The sequence below is a fragment of the Marmota flaviventris genome, chromosome 14 (assembly GCF_047511675.1).
Source record: "Marmota flaviventris isolate mMarFla1 chromosome 14, mMarFla1.hap1, whole genome shotgun sequence".
NCBI lineage: Eukaryota > Metazoa > Chordata > Mammalia > Rodentia > Sciuridae > Marmota > Marmota flaviventris.
In genome coordinates, this window is record NC_092511.1 from 87,036,714 (window position 1) to 87,049,268 (window position 12,555).

Below are 12,555 nucleotides of genomic sequence, written 5' to 3' on the forward strand. Positions count from 1 at the left end.
TCAATTTTGGTATTCAATTGTTTAATTTGATTTAATAACTTTACATTCTGTTCTGCAGTATGAACAATATAAAAAAGCATAAAGCACAGGTTTGATAGTAGCTTAGAAAAGGTGGTTTAGAATATCGTGAAAAGTCATAAAGAAAAATAGGATCATGTGGTAGAACTTAATTAATTGAACGTTGAATATATCACCTAACTCTTCCTATATATTGGTAGAGTAGCAGAAGAAATATCAATTAAAGTAGCCCATAGGTAATATGTATGTGATATATTTTTGAAAGACTTCTATCTTAGCGGTTTTACTTTTAGTATCTGTTGATGTGAGAAATAGAGGTTGTACAAATTCAGTAAGTTTGAATTTCAGTACATCTGTGAATATTTGAAAAATGGTGGTTGATATGATTGTGAAATATATTATTAAATCCCAGTATGTCCTTAATCTTTCCATGATCTGTGGCGAATTGATTGGAGTTGCTTGTCAGGACAGATAAATATTCAAATTCTTTCCCTTCCCTTTTTAAAAAACATTTCCTGCTTATAAGAGTATTGAAAACTCAAATAAAATGAAAGTAATAATAAAGCAAGAAAGACACAACAAAGAAAACCTTGCAAAGTAAAGTACTAAAAAATTTAAATCACTCCCATTTTCATAACCCAGGGGAAAATAATTGATACAGAACTGTTTCGAGCTCGAAATTGGTTTGCCTGCATATATTTCATAGCTTTCTATGTAATTGAGATCACCTTTGTATAGTTTCATTTTTGGCCATTTTCATTTAATCATTTGCCATAAGCATTTCTCCATGGCTTTAGACATTCTTTAAAAGCATTTTAGTAGATTACATGCTATGATAACAGATAGAGGTATAATAATTTAGGGAGCCAGATGCAGTGATGCTCGCCTATAATCCCAGCAGCTCAGGAGGCTGAGGCAGAGGAGGATCGATAGTTAAAAGCCAGCCTCAGCTACTTAGCGAGGCCCTAAGCAGCTCAGTGAGACCCTGTCTCTAAATAAAGTACAAAAAAAAGGCTGGGGATTTGGCTCAGTGGTTAAGTGCCCCTGATACCAAAATAATAATAATTCCTAGTACCAAAAATAATAATTTGGAGGATTTTTTGATGCATATTTGTCCTAAGAGTTTTGTTAAAGTGTAATTGACATACCATAAACTGTACCTTCAGTTTGCTAAGTTTTGACCCGTGGATGTGCCTATAAAACTCACCACAGTCAAGATAGTGGCCTATCCTTTACTCTCAGAAGTCTCTCCTGCCCATCTCTAATCCTTTATTTACCCAACCAATCCCCAGGGAACCACTGATTTTATTTCTGTTATGGAGGTTTTTTTTTATTTTCTAAAATTTATAATACATGAAATCATACAGTATGAATTTTTTTGTCCGGCTACTTTCAATAAGCATGACTATTTGAGATTCATTCATGTGGCCATATGTAATTAATAATCCCTTTTGATACTGAGTATTGTTCCATTGTATGGATAGGTATGTAGACATTTGGGTTTCTAGTTTTGGGCTATAACAAAACTGCTGAGGACATTCCTAAGTAAGTCTCTGAGTGAACAAATGCTTTGGTTTTTCTTGGATTGAAATTTCTAAGTCATGGTATGTTTCACTTTTGGAGAAGCAATTAAACTGTTTTCCAAAGTGGTTGTACTGTTTTATTTTGCATTTGCACTGGCAGTGTATGAGTGTTTCAGTAGTTACATATCCTCACCATCATTAGAGTACATTGTCTTTTTAACTTTAGTGTTTCTAATAGGTATATGTTATGATTTTAATTGGCCCTTCTCTAATGATTAGTGATTTTTCAGCATCTGTTCATGTGTCTATTTGCCATCCATATATCTTCTTTTGTGACATATCTCTTCAAATCTTTTGTACACTTTTACTGAATTACTTAAGTAAAAGTACCTCTGTTTTAGACATAAAGCCTTTGTCAGGTCTGTTTTGCTGATATTTTCTCCCAGTCTGTGGCTTGCCCTTTTATTTTCTTAACATTATCTTTTAAATAGCAAATATTTTTATTTCAAATAATTTTGAAGAAAGGTACATGTATTTTGTGTTCTTTTTAAGAAATCTCTGTTAAGGCTAAGATCACTGAGATTTTCTCCCAGTGTATTCTCCGAGTAGTTTTCTAATTCTAGCTATGATCTATTTCAAGTTAACTTTTGTGTGTGGTGCAAAGTGTAAGTTGAAGTTCCCTTTTTTAAAATTTGCATATGGATGTCCAGTTGTTCCAGCACCATATTTAAGTGTCTGTTAATGTTAACTATAAGAACAATGTTTTGCAGCAGATCTTGTATTCCTACACTTCTGTGTCCCTTGAAGAGCACTGCTCACTTCCCCCCTCTCCACCCACTAGCAACTACCTTTTAGCTTTTCTTTTATAAGTGAGGCATTATGCAGTATTTGTCCTTCTGTAACTGTCTTAATTCACTTAACATAATGTTTTAGATGCTCATATATATGTATATTGATTTGCTGATTTTGTTGTCTATTTATGTTCTCTTGAGCTGCCTTAACTTTCTTAAAGTAATTATTTTGAATTCTTTATTAGGTAGTTTGTAGATCTCCATTTCTTTGGGATTGGTTATTGGAAAATTATTGTGTTTTTTTGGTAGTGTCAAGTTTCTTTGCTTTCTTTGTTCCTGTTCCTTTGGGTTGAAGTCTTTACATTTGAAGAAATAATAACCTCATAGATTTTACAGACTGATTCCAGCAAGGGAAGATCTTTACCTACAGGTTGGTGCAAGGGTGCTCTCTGGATGCAGTGTAGCAGCTCAGCCTCTGGTGAGGGCACAGTGGTATAGTCTTCATGCAGCTCTGTCAGATGAATTTGGTGTCAACAGAGGTTTCAGAGGTCCTCAGCAGCTGAAGCTGTGAATGTCTACAGCAATGGCAAGGGCTGTTGCAGTTCTTCTGATCTCGTTGTCTCCTTTAGGGAAGTTGTGCCCAAGGTATCTCTCTTGGCACTGGTGTCCTCTGTGTGGACACTCATGGGATGGCTTAAGGGCCCAGGTCCAGTGCACGGCTGTATATAGCTACTGTTGCTCTGGGAATGGAGATTCAGACATGTCTGCTACACTGGTGGCTAGTTTTTTCAGAGTGACTGAGGGACTGGAATTCAGTACATGTGGAGTAACAATGGCTCCAAGGCCCAGCCATCAACTAACTCACTGTGGTGGTATCCCAGATATCTGAGGCATAGGTGTATGAGGAGAAGTGGCAGAGGAAGCACATGCAGAGGGACTGTGGCATCTGGCTCTAGACTGAAGTGGTGGTTCTGGTGTCTGAGATGCAGGCATGCACAAAGCATCTCTGGTTTGGGACACAGGCAGGTTAGGTAATGCCCTGTTCAAGGGCTGCACAACATTGACTCCTTCTTGCGGGTAGGACCGTATCAGCTTCTCCCTCTCTAGGGGGTCTATGGTAGATATTCCTGATAGTTTATTTCCATGGTGAAAGTTACCAATGACCCTTGTAGAGCAGGCTACTGGAGACCATGGTGGCATCCACCACATGGCTAATACAGTGGCCCCTGCCTTCAGTTGTTCTAGCCACCTCCAGATGTCTCAGGTATACTCATCTCCCAGGAATACTTTCTGAGTTGTTCTCTCTTTTTTTGTTTCCATCATATTGCTGTTGGTTCTTAATTGGACACTGAACCCTTCCTAAAATATTTTCTTTCATGGATAGCTATCTGGTTGTTTCTTTGTGGTAAAAGGTGAAGTCTGAGCTCTCTTCTCCCATCTTATTGATGATACTTCTCATATCTTTAATTTTTTGAAGAGATTTCATACTGTTTCCCATGGTGGCTTCAACATGTGCTTCCCCCAAACCCAACAGTGAACAGTGCTCCAGTTTCTTCCTCACCAAAATCTGTATGTAGTTTTTCTATTGTTTGTTTGGTTTTGGTAGCTATTCCAATGAATTTGAGGTAGTATCCTACTGTGGGTTTGATTTGCATTTCCCTGATAATTGATGATGTTGAGCACCTTTTCATATACCTGTTGGTCATTTGTATGTCTTTTTAGAGAATTGTCTATTCAAGTACTTTGCCCATTTTAAAAAAATATTTTTTAGTTGTAGATGTTCACAATACCTTTATTTTGTTTATTTAGTTTTTTGTGTTTTTTTTTTAATGTGGTGCTGAGATCAAACCCAGTGTCTCACACATGCTAGACAAGCGCTCTACCACTGAGCCACAATCCCAGCCCACTTTGCCCATTTTTAAACTGAGGGGTTTTATGTAATTATTTTGCTACTGAGTTGAATGAATTTGTTATATATTTTGGATATTAGCACTTTATCAGATATGTGGTTTCCAATTTCTTCCATTCTTTATGTTGCCTTTATACTCTGTTGAGTTTTAGGTAGTTTCAGGTAGTCTAGTTTCACTTGCCTGTTTTTGGCTTTGGTATGATATCTAAGAAATCATTGCCAAGATCAGTATTATGAAGCTTGTCCTCCTTTGTTTTCTTCTAGGAACTTAATGGTTTCTGTCCTTCTGTTTAAATCTTTAATCGGTTTTGAGTTGATTTTTGTGTATGGTAAGATAAAGGTCCAATTTAATTTCTTGCATGGGGTAATCAATTTTCCCTGTGCCACTTGTTGATGAGACTTCTCTTACTCCATTGTATATTCTTAACACCCTTTTCCCACCCTTAGCATCATTTTACCATTGATAAGTAGCTCTGAAATATGATTTGGAATTAGGAAGTTAATTATAACCAAGTTTCACAATGTATTAAAAAAAAGCCTGCTGAGAACTTTATTGGATTTGGGGAGATAAAATGATATTGAGCCTTCCCACTCATAAACACAGTATCTCCATTCATTTAGGTCTCTAATTTCCCAGCAGCGATTTGGAGTTTTTAGTGTACAGATCTTGCACGTCTTCTGTCAGATTTATCCCTGTGTATTTCATATTTTTATGCTATTATTAATGGGGTTTTTATTATTTTATTCTTTTTAGATATACAGGACAATAGAGTGATTTTGACTGTGTGTGTGTTTGTGTGTGTGTGTGTGTATGTGTAGTATGACTTATTCTATTTAGGATTCTATTCTTGTGTTGTAAATAATGTGGAGTTTCACTGATCATGTATTCATATATGAACAAAGTATAGTAATGTTTGATTCATTCTACAGTCTTTCCTAATCCCATCTCCACATCCCTTCCCTTTATTCTCCTTGGTCTAATCCAGTGAACTTCTGTTCTCCCTTGCCACCCCCATTGAGTGTTAGCATCCACATATCAGAGAAAACATTTGGCCTTTGGTTTATTGGTACTGGCTTATTTCACTTAGTATGTGTCTCCAGTTCTATCCATTTACTGGCAAATGTCATAATTTCATTCTTATTTATGGCTGAGCATTATTCCATTTTGTGTATGTATACCATATGTATTTTCTTTATCCATTCATCTGTTGAAGGGCACGTAGGTTGGTTCCATAGTTTAGCTATTGTGAATTGAGCTGGTATAAACATTGATATGGCTGCATCACTGTAGTATAATGATTTTAAGTCCTTTGGGTACATACCAAGGAGTGGGATAACTGGGTCGAATATTGGTTTTATTCCAAGTTTTCTAAGGAGTCTTCATGCTGCTTTCCAGAGTTATTGCACCAATTTTCAGTCCCACCAGCAATGTATGAATGTACCTTCTTCCCTACATCCTTGCCAACAGTAAATTGGTTTTTAAATTTTACTTTTTAATTGTTTATTGTTAGCATATCAAAATTCAGTTGTCTTTTAAAAAAATAGACGCAGTATTTTAGAACAGTTAAGTTTATGGAAAAATTGTGAAGATTGTTCCTATATACCTCACACCCAATTTTCTCTAGCAACATCTTACATTACTATAAGTGTACTTATTGTAAGTAATGAACCAATAAAGTTAATACTTTATGCAGATTTTCTTAGTTTTTTCCTAATATCCTTTTTCTGTTCCAGGATTCCATCCAGGATGCCAAATTAAATTTAGTTGTCATTCCTCCTTAGGCTTCTCTTGGCTATGACAATCTCAGACTTTCCTTGTTTTTGATGATCTTGGCAATTTTGAGGAGTACTCATAAGGTATTTTGTAGACTGTGTCTCTATTGGGGTTTGTCTTAAATTTCTCCCATGATTAGATTGAGGTAATATGTTTTTGGGAGAAAGATCCCAGAGATAAAATGCCATCTTAGGGTATGTGCATCCATGGTACATATAGTCAGTACGATTTAACAGTGCTGATTTTTCTTTAAATGTTTATTTTTTTAGTTGTGGTTTCACATGATATCTTTATTTGATTTGTTTTTATATGGTGCTGAGGATCGAACCCAGGGCCTCGCACATGCTAGGCGAGCACTCTACCACTGAGCCACAACCCCAGCCCCCGATTTTGTTCTTGATCACCTATCTAACTGAAGTAGTGGCTGCCTTTACCAGGATGTCTCATATTTGGAATAATCCAGTATGAAATCTTTTCAGGTGGGCTTCTTTCAGTTAGCATTATGTACTTAAGGTTCATTCATGTCTTTTGTACCTTGATCATCCATTTCTTCTTATTGTTAAATAATATTACATTGTGAAATATACCACATTTTGTTTATCCATGTACCTGTTGAATGAGATCTTGTTTGGTCCCATGTGTTTTGGTGATTATAAATGAAGTCGCTATAAATTTTTGCATGTAGGTTTTTGTACGGACATAAGTTTTCAAACCAATTCAGTAAATACTTAGGTGCGTAGTGTGCTGGATTGTGTAGTGAAACTATATTTGTAAGAAACTGCCAAACTCTCTTCCAAAGTGACTATACCATTTTGCATTCCTACTTGCAATTAAAGAGAGTTTCTGTTGTTCCACATGCTGTCAGCATTTGGTATTTTCAGATTTTTGAATTTTAGTTATTCTGATAAATATACAGATATATCATTGTTATAATTTTTAGTTCTGTAATAACACAATGTGAAGCATCTTTTCATATGCTTATTTTCCATTTGTATATCTTCTTTCATGAACTATTTAAATTTTTTGCCCATTTTTAATTGTTTATGTACTTATAGTTGAGTCTTAAGAGTGCTTTGTATATTTTTGGAACATTTTCTTATCAGCTATATGGTTTGCAAATATCTCCTCCTAGTCTATGCATTGTCTTTTTATTCTTTTAACTTTATTTTTTGAGAGCAAAAATCCTTCATTTTATTAAAGTTAAGCTATCAACTTTTTCATGGATTGTGCTTTTTTGTTGTATTTATAAACACATAATTTTTATGTTAACATAGTTTTGCATTTTACACTTAAATGCCAGTGATTCATTTTTAGTTATTTTTTGTGAAAAACATCTGTGTTTGGTTCATTTAATTTACTATGGACATCCTAAAATTGTTCTAGCACCATTTATTGAAAAATTATTCTTTCTCCACTGAATTGTCCTTTACTTCTTTGTCAAAAATCATTTGAATATATTTCTCAGCTCTCTATTCTGCTTCATTGATCTGTGTCTGTTCTCTTGCTGAACCATGCTGTCTAGATTCCTATAGCTTTGTATTATGCCCTGAAACAAGTAATGTGAGCCTTCACACTTTGCCTTCTTCAATACTGTATTGTCTATTTTGAGTCTTTATGTTTCCATTTAAGGTTAGAATTATTTTGTACCAACCATAGAATAGCTAGTTGGGATTTAAATTGAAATTGTGTTGAATCTATAAATCAATTGGGGAATGATTGACATCTTAATATTGTATGTTTAAATCAGTGACATGAAATACTCTTTGATCATTTTTGAGTCTTTTGTTAATGTTTTGTAATTATCTGCATGTAGATATTATGTATTTAATTTTGAAAGTTCCAGGGCATTTTTTACTTCAAATATTTCTTATGCTCAATTTTATTCTTTTTATCCTTTTTTGTTTGAAGTGTATCTATAGTTCTTAGATGCTCCATCCTAGTTTTCATTTTTTTTCTCATTGCAATTTATTTTTTAATTTTTAAAAATTTTTATTTTTTAGTTGTTGATGGACCTTTATTTTATTTATTTATATGTGGTGCTGAGAATTGAACCCAGTGCCTCACACATGCTAGGCAGGTGCTCTACCACTGAGCACCACTTTGCATTTTAGTTTAAGCAGTTTTCTGTTGAACTTTCCTCAAGCTCAGTGATTCTTTTTCTTGGCTGTATTCCATGTACTGATGAACCCATCAATGGCGTTCTTCATTTCTCATAGAAAAATGGATGTGTCACATTCAATATTTTTTTGTTCCTAGAATTTCCTTTTGATTTTCAGACTCTGCCTCTCTGCTTGCATTGACCATTTGTATGTTGCTTACTTTCCCATTAGTTACCTAAACCATTTGTCATGATTATTTTACATTTTCTATCTCAGAATTCCAACATCTGTGTTTGGTTCTGATCCTTCATTTTAATTTTTCTTGCCTTTTGTTGTGCCTTGTAATTTTTTTGTTGTTGTTGAAAGCTGAAGAATATGTGTTATTAAACTTTAGCAACTGACATAGAGGCCTTTTGTGTGAATGTTCCTGTTAACTTGGCTAGGAGTTGGGTTGTATTCAATATTTGCTTTTAGCTATAGGTACCAGAAGTTTCAGATTCCTCTTTTGTCTTGATTTTTGTTTAAGTTTGTTGAATTTTTTTTATTTTTAAAAACTTGTTCTAATTAGTTATACATGACAGTAGAATGCATTTTGACATATTGTACACAAATGGAACTTCTCATTCCTCTGGCTGTACACGGAACAGAGTCACACCGGTCATGTAATCATACATGTATATAGGGTAATTATGTCTATCTCATTCCACCATCATTCCCACCCCCACACTTCCCCTCTCCTCCTCCCACTCCCCTCCTCCCACTCCCCTCTGCCCAATCTAAAGTTACTCCATTCTTCCCTACTTTTTCCTTCCCACCCCGATGCCCCCAATATGGATCAGCATTCCCTTATCAGAGAAAACATTCACCCTTTGGCTTTTTGGGTTTGACTTATTTCACTTAACACGATATTCTCCAGCTCCATTGATTTACCTGCAAATGCCATAATTTCGTTCTTCTTCAAGGCTGAATAATATTCTATTGTATATATATATATACAATATTCTATTGTGTGTGTGTGTGTATATATATGTGTATATATATATATATATATATATATATATATATATATACATATATATACACCACATTTAAATTTGTTGAATTTTTTTTAAGTTTTAAATTGACTCATAAAAATTGTACATATTTATGTACATATTTACTACATGATGTTTCAGTACTGTAAATTGTGTCACATTCAAATCAGAGTAAACATTTCTATCTATTCAAACCTTTATTATTTCTTTGTTATAAAAACATTCAAAATCACTTCTTGTGGCTTTCTTGGTATAAGTGACACATTATCATTACCTATAATCACTCTATTTACTGAATATCAGAACTTTCTCCTGTCTTACTGTAACTTGGTTCCTATTATAGGGTCCTCATTTTCTTCTTGTGGTGTCTCCTCTTGATTTGGGGCTTCTCTGAGAATTCCTCAGTGAGTGTCTGCATCTTCTTTCACTATGATTATCAAGGAACTCTGTTGGTAAGGAGAGGCGAAATGTGGCCTGTAGACTTAACACTTAAGTCTCACTTCAGTCTCCAGTACCATAGATAAATAAATTTGTTATCCTTGGTGATTTAGTATATTGCTTTCATAAGTAGTATTTTGCAAAAACAAAACAAAGCACAAAAATGAAGAAGACAGTTGGACACCTGAATGAATTATAATATGGACATCTGCTTAACTGCTCCCCAGTTCAAGAAATGGAACAGTACAGCCACTTTAGAAGTTTCTTATGTATGCTTCTTTATTTAATCATAGCAATTCAGCTTCTTGAAAAAAAATCATCATTTTGACTTTTGTAATTATTTTCTGCTTACTTTATAATTTTACAACTTGTGCATCCCAAGAGATTTTGTTTTATACTTTGTGATTATTAATAAGGTTGAGTGCCTTTTCATACAATTATCTTACATATTGTTTTGTAAAATGCTTGTTTATATTCTTTCCCCATTTATCTATTTGGTTGCCTTTTTAAAACTTACAGCAGGTGTAGAAGCTGTTCTTTATGTTCTACAATTCTTTGTATGTATTCCAGGTGCCAGTCCTTTGTTGATTATTTGTAACTTCTCTCACTCTTTGGTTTGTTTGTTTTGCGCATTCTCTCTCTCTCTCTCTCTAATTTTTTAAAAATTGTTGTAGATGGACAGCATGCCTTTTATTTATTTATTTTTTTAATATGGTGCTGAGGATCAAACCCAGTGCCTCATATATTCTAGGTAAGCGCTCTGCCACTGAGCTACAGCCCTAGCCCTGTTTTGTTCTCTTAAAACTATCTGTTGACTAACAAAATTTATTTACATAGTCAGATTTATAAGCCTTTCCCATTTCATTTTGCTATTATTGGCTCTTTGCATTTCTAATTTCTATATAAACTTCAGAGTAGGTTGGTCAGAGCCCATCCCCTACAAGAAAAAATAAAAACAGAAAAATCCTATTAATACTTTTTTAAAGTACTGTTTTATTATCATAGTAACAAATACAGAATTAAGTAATGCACAACATAAAACCAGCCCACTGAGCAACTCCTGTTCCACACTTTACCGTTAACTGCTGAAGATATTTCCCTAAGGGGTTTCACAGTCCTGACACCTTTAATCATTTCACAACAAAGTCGATTGGCATATAAAGTAAAATATTATCTTATGGCCAACTTGTCCATTTTATATGTACAAGATGACTACTTTAAAAACTGTGAAATATCAGTGTTCCCTTCCAAGAACAAAAAGTATGTATACTTAGAGGACTTCACATAAATGGCCATGTGTTTAACCTGTACAAAATTAAGCTTTTTAAACTTGTAGAATACAAGCAACTCAACCTAAATGTCTCAGTGTGTTCTTTTCTGCAAAATTCTGTCTACTATGGAAAGATAAATTACAAAAATATAAAATTTTAGGGAATAAGACTAAATAAGTAGTATCTGTTATAGAGATACCTATTCTTTACCAATTCCCATTCTTCCCTACCCCTTCAAAATCATAAGCAACTTTCTTTTGTGACAGATAATGTGAAAATCCAATATGTGTAGCACATCTCTTGGTCCACTGACTGGCTATTCTGTCATATTCTGAGTAAGATTATAGTTTGTAAGAAAGGAGCAGATGAAAAGGAGGACTTTAGAAATGATTAGTGCTAGACTCCAGTTGTGTCTTAATATGTTCAGGCAAATAACTTCTTGACCCCAGATTAAATATTAGAGAGGTGGGCTATTATATAAAATGTAGCCCTTGGAGACTTGAAGGAATACTCTGGTATAAAGTGACATCAGGAAGGAGTATACCACCCTCATACATGGATCCTGGGGCCCTGGAATGGTGATCTCCTTCATAGATGTTATTTCCTTTGGGACAGCACAACTCTTAGGTAGACTATCTAAAGTGATCTCTGCCAGTTCCTTCTAAGCCCTCTTGGTGCTGTTGGAAGGGAATTTGGAGTTTTTCTCATGCTGAATTGACTCTTTCTTGGAGATGTTTGTTTCTGACTTGGTTTGCTGTTAGAAAGATGAAGATGAGGAGCTGGTGCTAGTCCTCGAGTTGTTATCCATCATGGCAATCCGTTCCCTTCCCACCCTGGAGATATTTCTCTCTTTGTGTCTGACTCCTCCATGGCTACAGTTGGGCCTAAGTAAGATTTTGATTGGCAATGAGTTTCATCACTAGATAAAAATCATTTTATATTCTTTCATTGCTTGGAAGATTTTGGGTAAAATTGGAGTTGTAGAACCTACCAGTAAAGCCACTGGAGTCTCAACCTTTCTATAAGGGAAAGTTTTTATTTCATTTATTTAATAGATAAAGAAGGAATTAAGGGCTGGGGTTGTGGCTCAGCAGTATAGCGCTCGCCTAGCACGTGCAAGCCCTGGGTTTGATCCTCAGCACACAAATAAATAAATAAAATAAAGGTATCCAACTACAGCTAAAAAATAAATATTTTTTAAAAAAGAAGCAATTAAACTTTTCTTCCTTTTCCAGTCAGTATATTTTTTAGGTATTTATACATTCTGTCTAATTTTTAAAACAATGTTCCTCATAATGTTCTTTATAATAGCCTATGAACATTTTTACTGTCCACAGAATCTGGAATGATTTCCTATTTTTCTGTTCTGGATTTGGTGGATATCAGTCTTTTCAGTGTATCAGCTTTTTGCTTTGGTTATGATCTTTTCTGTTGTTTCTTTATTATTTCACTAACTCATTATTTTCTTTCTTCTGCTGGCCCCCCCTTACCCCCAGTTTCTTCAGATGAATGTTTACCTTATTATCTTTTGGGCCCTTTTTTCCTAATAGAAATATTTAAGGCCATGAATTTTCCTCAAAATGCTTTAGATGTATTCTACACAAATTATGATATATACTATTTTCTTCATAAAGTTTTTTTTTCTAATATTATTTCCCATTTGATCCATTGGTTGTTTAAAAGCATCATTTTTTTTTC

At 34.5% G+C, this 12,555-nt stretch overlaps 1 protein-coding gene across 7 annotated transcripts in view; it reads left to right on the forward strand.

The window, feature by feature from the left end:
• The window catches only part of Tsga10 (testis specific 10), a 106,244-nt gene that overhangs the window by 32,986 nt on the left and 60,703 nt on the right, over positions 1-12,555 (forward strand). The gene's annotated exons all lie outside the window — the stretch shown is intronic.